This window comes from Orycteropus afer, unplaced genomic scaffold (assembly GCF_000298275.1).
Source record: "Orycteropus afer afer isolate SDZICR_OR568_19922 unplaced genomic scaffold, OryAfe1.0 scaffold00687, whole genome shotgun sequence".
In the NCBI taxonomy this organism is placed as follows: Eukaryota; Metazoa; Chordata; class Mammalia; order Tubulidentata; family Orycteropodidae; genus Orycteropus; species Orycteropus afer.
The window spans coordinates 642,360-650,467 of record NW_006922274.1 but is presented as its reverse complement, the minus strand read 5'-3'; positions in this window follow the sequence as shown (position 1 = coordinate 650,467).

The following is an 8,108-nucleotide window of genomic DNA, read 5'->3' as shown; positions in this document are numbered from 1 at the left end:
TACAATCACCAATAAAATATAAACACAAAAATGTCATGATATCTCAGAGACAACAGACCATCACAGTCCACACAAAGAAGCAAGAAAAAGCAGTAGAAACAATGGACCAGGCCCAGAATGCATCCCTGAGGAAGAAGCAGCATTGGAACTAGGGAGTTCCAATTGAATTCCTTGAATAAGGAATTCAAAAGAATTATGTTTAAGTACCTTCAATGGATTGAGAGACAGACCAAGGAAAACACTGACAAAATTCAGGAAAACACAGAAAATCCTAGAAAAATTTTGGTCTGTAGTTGTCCTCATTTGTCAATTGATGTCTTCTGAATTTCTGTGTGTAGATTTTGTATCATTTCTAATTTTTCATTTATTTTGTCATTTTGTTCTTGTATTGTCTTTTGAAATTGTTGTAGGGTTTTCTCTGTGTTTTCCTTGATCTGTTTCTCAATTCGTTGAAGATACCTAAATACAATTCTTTTGAATTCCTTCTCAGGGAGTTCTTATGCTGAATCTTCCTCAGGGATGTGTTTTGGGTTTGTATCCTGGTGCCTTGTTTCTCCTGCTTTATCTTGCTTCTTTGTGTGGACTGTGATGCTCTGTTGTCTCTGAGGCATTTTGACATTTTTGTGTTTATGTTTAATTGGTGATTGTATATTGGAGTGACTTGCTCACAATTTTCATTTTCTTTGTTTTGTTTGTATGTGATCTGTGCAAGCAGGGTACTGTGCTGTGATCCTCTATTAGCTAGTTGACAGCACTTATACACTCACCACCTGTCTCTTTTCCTGTTGTCAGCCTCTTGCATGTCCCTGCCGACATTGGCAAACAGAGCCTATTCTTAGCTCCCTGGAATCCGAATGAGAATGCTATCACTTTAAAATCCAAAATGGTTGCCACTTGTAAAGATTCAAAATGGCTGTGCCCTTGATCACCTTAAATATCCAAAATGGCTACTGCTCATAAACTTTCAAAATGGCTGCACCCTTGGTCACTTTAAATATCCAACATGGCCACCACTTTTAAACATTGAAAATGGAGACACCTTTGGTCACTTTGAATATCCAAAATGGCTGCCACGTGTAAACAATCAAAATGGCCTCACCCTCTGGACAGCAGAAAGTCAACAGCTTAGGTTGTCTCCCTCCTTGCTGTTTCCATTCCTAGTCATAGGGCACCAGTGCAGTTGTCCCTGCAGCCCTTGGTGACCAGGGTTGATCTTTAGGTCAATTTTGAAGTCCCAACACCACTTGGAAATACTCAGGCTGTTGGTCCCTTCAGAGTAGCTGACAGGCCGCAGCTCCGACCATCTCTGTACTCACTATTTTCATTCAGGTTTTTCCGCTAGTTGATGCCTAGTCCACTTCGGCTTAGTTCCTTTCAAAGCTCAGGGCTTCAGGGTTATCTTCTGTATCTCTGTCAATTGGTTTTCTTTTCTTTGTTGAAGAGGGTCTGTGTTGCTTGTCTGCCTATTCTTCCATCTTACTAGAAGTTCTTGCCTGGTCATTTTTATGGTCCTGCATTATAGTGCAAAGTGAGGACTGCGTGTATATTTTCACATTGTTTGAAATATTCCTAAGAAGATAAATGATAAAGACCATGTTCAGGGAAGGCATCACTTAAAGGATGATTAGGCTAGGTATAGAATCTTGGGACACAATCATCTTTAAAAACATTTGCACCATTATATTCTGGAACTTAATGCTGTGGTAGAGATGCTCTCGATCAGTCTGTTGTTATTTTCTTTCATGGATTTTTATTTTAAAATTTTATATTTATGTATTTTTGTAGGAGTATTTGGGAGCTTCAAGAGGATTGCTCATCATTTAGTCCATAGCCTGTCCTTACCTTCAAGGTTTCATTGTTCATATTAAGGCTGTTTGTACTGGTCTTCTGCAAGGACCTCTTCTCCTTTCTTGCAAAGCAGACATGTTCTCTCAGGAAGAACAGTTATAAGTTGAACTCACCTTAGATAGAATCCTCTCCTGGATAATAATGCTAACTTAAGAACTTTTCCCTTCTTTTTTTCTCTCTTCTTCTTTCCCTTTTTGTTTTTTATCGTGGTAAGTGTACAGGTAACAGAACATTTGCCATATCTACAGTCTTCACAGGTATATTTCAGTAACATTAATTATGTTCATCATGTCGTTCACCCATTCCTGAATTTTCTCTACCCACACCTTTTTTTCTTAATATTCTTTTTTGCTATACATGCAGTCCCTGCGTTACCAACATCTGCCCTGTGGACAACTCTTACTTGCCCTTTAATATTGTGTAAATATGCCCTCTCTTTGAAATGATTAAATCAACCACTACTTGAAACAAATTCTTCATCACAATCACCTTCACTTGCTACACATGCAACTTTGAAATCATTGGAAAGGCTTAGAGCCTTTTCTTCCACTGAAAATAAACAAACAAACAACAAAACTCATTCCCATTGAGTTGATTCGACTCATAAGACCTCTCTTTGGGTTTCCAAGGTGGTATTTCACGGGAGTAGATTGCCCAATCTTCCTTCTGAGGAATGGCTGATGGGTTTGAACCACCAGCCTTCTGGTTAGCAGTCAGATGCCTTAGACACTACACCACCACAGCTCCTTCTTCCACTAAAGTAAGGCTAAATAAGAACCATATGCACCTGGTCCAACTTACCTAAAAATTCTTAAAAATGCAGAAATATATCTTGTTCATAACTCAGGGATTGCCTGTACTGGAATATTTAATACTTAAAGGAAACCTAGGAGGAGTCTATCGTTTATACTATTTTTTATTCAATATTTTTGTGCATGACTTTACCATGGGGAAAATGGTTGAAATTAAAAAGTTTAGCATTGGATAATAGATTTAGGAGGCTGCATTATCTGTGTAATTTCCTCAATGGTGGATTTTATTTAGTCTTGATTTTATCATGTGCTGAAGAAACCAAATGTGACAAAAAGGGGAAGAAAACGTGTGAGAAGTAATATTTCACTTTGGTTGACTGTTTCAACGAGCTTACTATTTAAACTGTTACCATAAGTTATAGGAATCTTGTATCCAGACCATCTAACTGTGATAAGAAATGGCTCATTAGAGCAATAATGGCTGTTGAAAAATTAATAGTGTTGGCTTTGAATGAAAAAGAATTCACTTGCAGCATAGATCACTAGATTCTTGCATTATTAAAAATGGCTAAACTAGCATACAGATCCTTAAAATGTCTGATAAAGAGTGGGAATATGAATTGACTTAGACTTCTAACCCAGAGCAATACTTTACGTAATTTAGATCCTGTCAGGCGATACACAGAGTTATATCAAATATTGACTTTTTTGGACTATGGTCAAAGTTAAGACTCAAGGTTCTTTACTTTAATCATCTTCTGATTTGCTTCTTTCTGCTGCTTAGTGTAATTTTTCATTTTTATCTTTTTTCTGTTATTGTTTTGTTTTATTATCTTTCCCACCCCTCCAAAATGATATGGATAAATTGTCTTCATGAAAATACAAGGAAAACTACCCTGTGATTGTTTCTTGAGAAAACAATTTTAATTTGTGATATGAAGGTATTGGATGGCAAATGCAACTCAGATAGTGCCCATGATTGGTACTGTAATTATACCTGTCATGATAACAGATTGAAGCTACTTTGTCTCTTTCTTCATACAGTCATGTCACTCAACATAGATTTATGAACATTTCAGTTATGTGGAGACCACGTATCAATGTATAAATTTTTAAATATGTCAGTCTTTATTTATATATTTATTTTAAAACAAATATTTTACAAAGGAAATAGTCTTACAGGTAAACTAAAAACATATTAAAGAGAAAATAATCTAGCTATTTTGCTAATTATAAATGACTATGTTGTTGTTGGGAGCTCTGGTAGCATAGTGCCTAAGGCACTTGACTGCTATCCAGAAGGCTGGCAGTTCAAACCCACCAGCTACTCTTTGGAAGGAAGGTGGGGCAATCTATTTCTATAGTGATACTGCCTCAGAAACCCAAGAAGGGGTAGCTATGAGTTGGGTCTGACTCGACAGCACATAACAACAACAACAACATGTTGTTGTTGTTAGGTGACTTTGAGTTGGTTCTGACTCATAGAGACTCTACATACAACAGAATGAAACACTGCCTGGTGCTATGTCATCCTCAGGATCATTGCTATGCTTGATTCCATTGTTGTAGTTCGTGGGTCAATCTATCTCATTGATGGTCTTTCTCTTTTATACTGACCCTCTACTTTGCCAAGAGTAATCTCCTGAAAATTGTTTCTCCTGGATAACATGTCTAAAATAAATGAGACAAAGTCTTGTTGTTCTTGCGTCTAAGGAGCATTCTGGCTGTTAATTTTCTAAGACAATTTTTCTTCTCCATAGTGTATAGTTTCCTACTATGGCCATTTAAAAATATTACATAAACATTTTAAAACCTTACACATGTAATGTAAGTTAAGATTAGAAAAATACTCCTCCCCCCAAAAAATATCCATTGCTGTCAAGTTGATTCCAACTCAAATTGACCCAATAGAACAGAGTAGAGCTAGAAGTGCCTCATAGTGTTTCCAGGGTTATAAATTTTCATGGAAGTGGACTGCCTGATCTTTCTCCTATGATCTTTCTCACTGACCGGTGAGTTCAAGCTATTTATCTTTTGGTTGGCAGCTTAATGCTTTAACCATTATGCCACCAAACCCGCTGCCATCAAATCAATTCCAACTCATAGTGACCTCCATTTGGCTTCCAAGGTGGTAAATCTTTACGGAGGTGGATTTCCCACCTTGCTTCCACAGAATGGCTGGTGGGTCTGAACCACTAACCTTCTGGTTAGCAGTCAAATGCTTTAGGCACTGTACCACCAGAGCTCCTTATTAGAAAAATAAGAAGATACAAAGTAAAACAAAACAGTCATCTCATTTCCATAGTTCTGAGGTAACCCTTTTGATCTTTTGGAAATACTCTACCAGATGAATGTGAAGATATCTTTCCTTACCAAAAAATGGAATCATATATTTTTTTCTTTTTTTTAGTTTATAATGCAACAGAGACATCCATCTGCATCTGTATATCTACTTCTACATTTTAACATTTCCAATGCAATTTAATATATAGATGTATTATCATTTGCCTATTATATATATGTCATTTATATGTAAATACATATTATTTATATATTATCATTTGTTCAAGAAGTCCCTGGATTATGAATGAATTCCATTTCTGAGTCTATGTTTAAGTTGAAATTGTATGTAAGTAGACCAGTTAAAGTTTATATCTAACATCAGTTAGTCAAATGTTTATCTTAATATATAGTATATAGTTGTTCTGGTTACCTAGTGCAGCTCTGACAAGAATATACCACAAATGGGATGACCTTAACAAAAGGAGTTTATTCTCTTATGGTTTGGAGGCTTTAAGTCCAAGTTCAAAATGCCAAGCTCTGGGGGCTGGGTGAAAGCCCCTCGACCTTGGGGTCCAGCTCCATCTCCTGCTCCCGGCCCACTGGAGCTAGAGGTGTTTCTTCACTCAGACAGCTGCTGGCTGCTGAGGCTAAGAAGCCCCAAGGTTGACAAGTAAAAAGGCACAGTCCCAATGTTACCAAACCACACAGCAGGCCATTAACTTAAGTCCCAAGGTCGGCAGAACATAGCAGGCTGCTGAGAAATGACATGGCTACATGCAGGGTCCAAGAGTGCCATAAGCTAGAGACTATTCCCAAGCCCTCTCCTTATATACAGACCACATTCGAAAGGCAGCTACTCAACTGCTTGTGGTAGATCCCACCATGGAGTTGATTGCCAGTCTCATCATGGGGAATAACTACCACCAGCTGCCCAGCCACTCAACCAGGCCCAGACAAGTTGATACACAAACATAACTAACACAATAGTATATCTTTCTATGCATAAAAACCATTAAAGAAACCCTTCCAGATACACTAAAACAACTTTAACATAACAATACAGTAATAATAATAATAATGATAATAATATTTTGATGTGTGTTGCAAAGTAACGACTGTTTATTATCACAAACCATTGTATGTGTCTTGTCTTTATGACAATTGGTTTGTAATTTTGGGTTGTATGTACATCAATGTTTATAACCCAGAGGCTGCCTGTTTATTAAGTCTCATCTTGTTAGATATTTATGAGGTTTCTTAATTTTATATTATAATAAATTCTGAAGTGAAGGAGATTATATCTAAAACATTTTAATAGATCTGTATTGGAGCTCTGGTGGCACTGTAGGTAAAGCATTGGGCTGTTATCCAAAAGGTCGGCTGTGCAAAACCACCAGCTGCTCCAGCAGAGAAAAGAGGAGGCAGTCTGCTTCTGTAAAGATTTACAGCCTTGAAAACTGCCTATGGGGCGGTTCTTTTCTGTCCTATAGGGTCATTATGAATAGGAATTGACTCAATGGCAGTGGATTTTTTTTAGGGGGTTGTATAGTGAAGAATTCACCTTAACCCAAGAGATCTATGTCTTGGCTCCTGGATGGGGAATAACCTCTAAAATGAGTCATCTGCCTTGGAATTTCCTGAGTGACAGGAGTGTCTTTATTATTCATAGTGGGGTCTGGGTCTACATGTTGTAGTTTATGAAAACCATAGGTGGGCCTAACCACACCACTAGTCTTAAAATGGGGAGTCTCCATTCCAGAAAGACCAGTGATGTAATTAGAGAGTTGAGACATTGAGCCACACGATATTAGCCACATGAGCAATGACTCAACCAGTCATGCTACATAATGAAACCCCAACATACACTATGTACCTTGGTGTTCAGATGGTCTTCCTGGGTTGCCAATACTCAATTGTCAAACATTGATGCCTACAAGGTAATGCATCCCTAAAGTCACAGAAGCTTTCCACATGGAGCTGTCCAAGTCCCAGATTCTGCTAAATGTGCTTTAACTTTGGCTAGTCTTAATTTCTATCTTTCTGCTACAATAAAATTGTAATTGTAGGAATAGCACTTTCTAGAGTTCTGTGATTTGTTTTAGTGAATTACTGAAAACTGAAAGAGTCTATAGGAACCCTGAAATTTGTAATCTGCTTATGAGATATGTGGGTGATCCTGTAGATTCTCAAACTTGTGGCTGGTGACTGACGTCTTGGGCAGCTTTTACAGTCTGGAGGACTATGCCTTTAACCTTGAGAGTAGCTAAATTTGGATAAGATCTATAATTTTCTTTAGTATAACTACCTAAAAGTAGGACATCATGGTAAAAATGTATAGAAAATTGCCAGAGTGTCCTCCAGAAGAGCTATACCAATTTGTATCCCCAGTAGTGGAAATGGGAGCATTCATTTCTCCAAACAGTTATTGTAGAATTGTGTAGTTTTATTTTGATATTTGGCAACTTACCAGGCTAAAAAAAAATATACTGTTTTAATTTACATTTCTTTGCTTATTTGCAAGAGTGAACTTTTTTTTTTTCTTTCATTTGTTTCAAGGACTTTCTTTCTTCTTTTTCTGTTGAACCTTTTATGGTGATTTTAGGTGAAAATATGCAGAGCAAAGTGGTTTTCCACTCAACAATTCAAACATATTTTGTTTCATGACATTGATTGCAATCCCCACAATGTAACAACACTCTTATCACATCTCCCTATGTTTATTGTTTCCATTCACCCTTCTTTCCTGTCCCTTCCTGACTTCTGAGCTTTATCCTGGGTAAATACTACCCTTGTGATCGTGTATGGTTGATTGTTCTAAGGGATGTCTACCTCTTGGTGTTATTGTTCACTTTATAGGCTTGACTATTATTTGGCTGAAAGTTGAATGACAGTAGTAAGTTCAGTTCTAGGACTGTAGGGTTTATAAGGGTGTTGTATAATCATTTCATCTCTTACTTGTGTTATTTTTATCTTCTCCTTCTAATTTTCCAGTGGTTTGTCAATTTTATTAATACTTTCAAAGAACCATCTTCTACTCTTGTTTCTTTTATTTCTGCTCAAATCGTTTCTCCTAGTGACTGTAGGCTTTTTTCTTTCTTTCTTTTTTTTAAATTTATTTATTTTATTTATTTATTGTGATTTGGGTGAAGATTTACAGAGCAAATTCACTTTCCATACAGCAGTTCACATATACTTTGTCTCATGTCATTGACCACAGTTTACCAC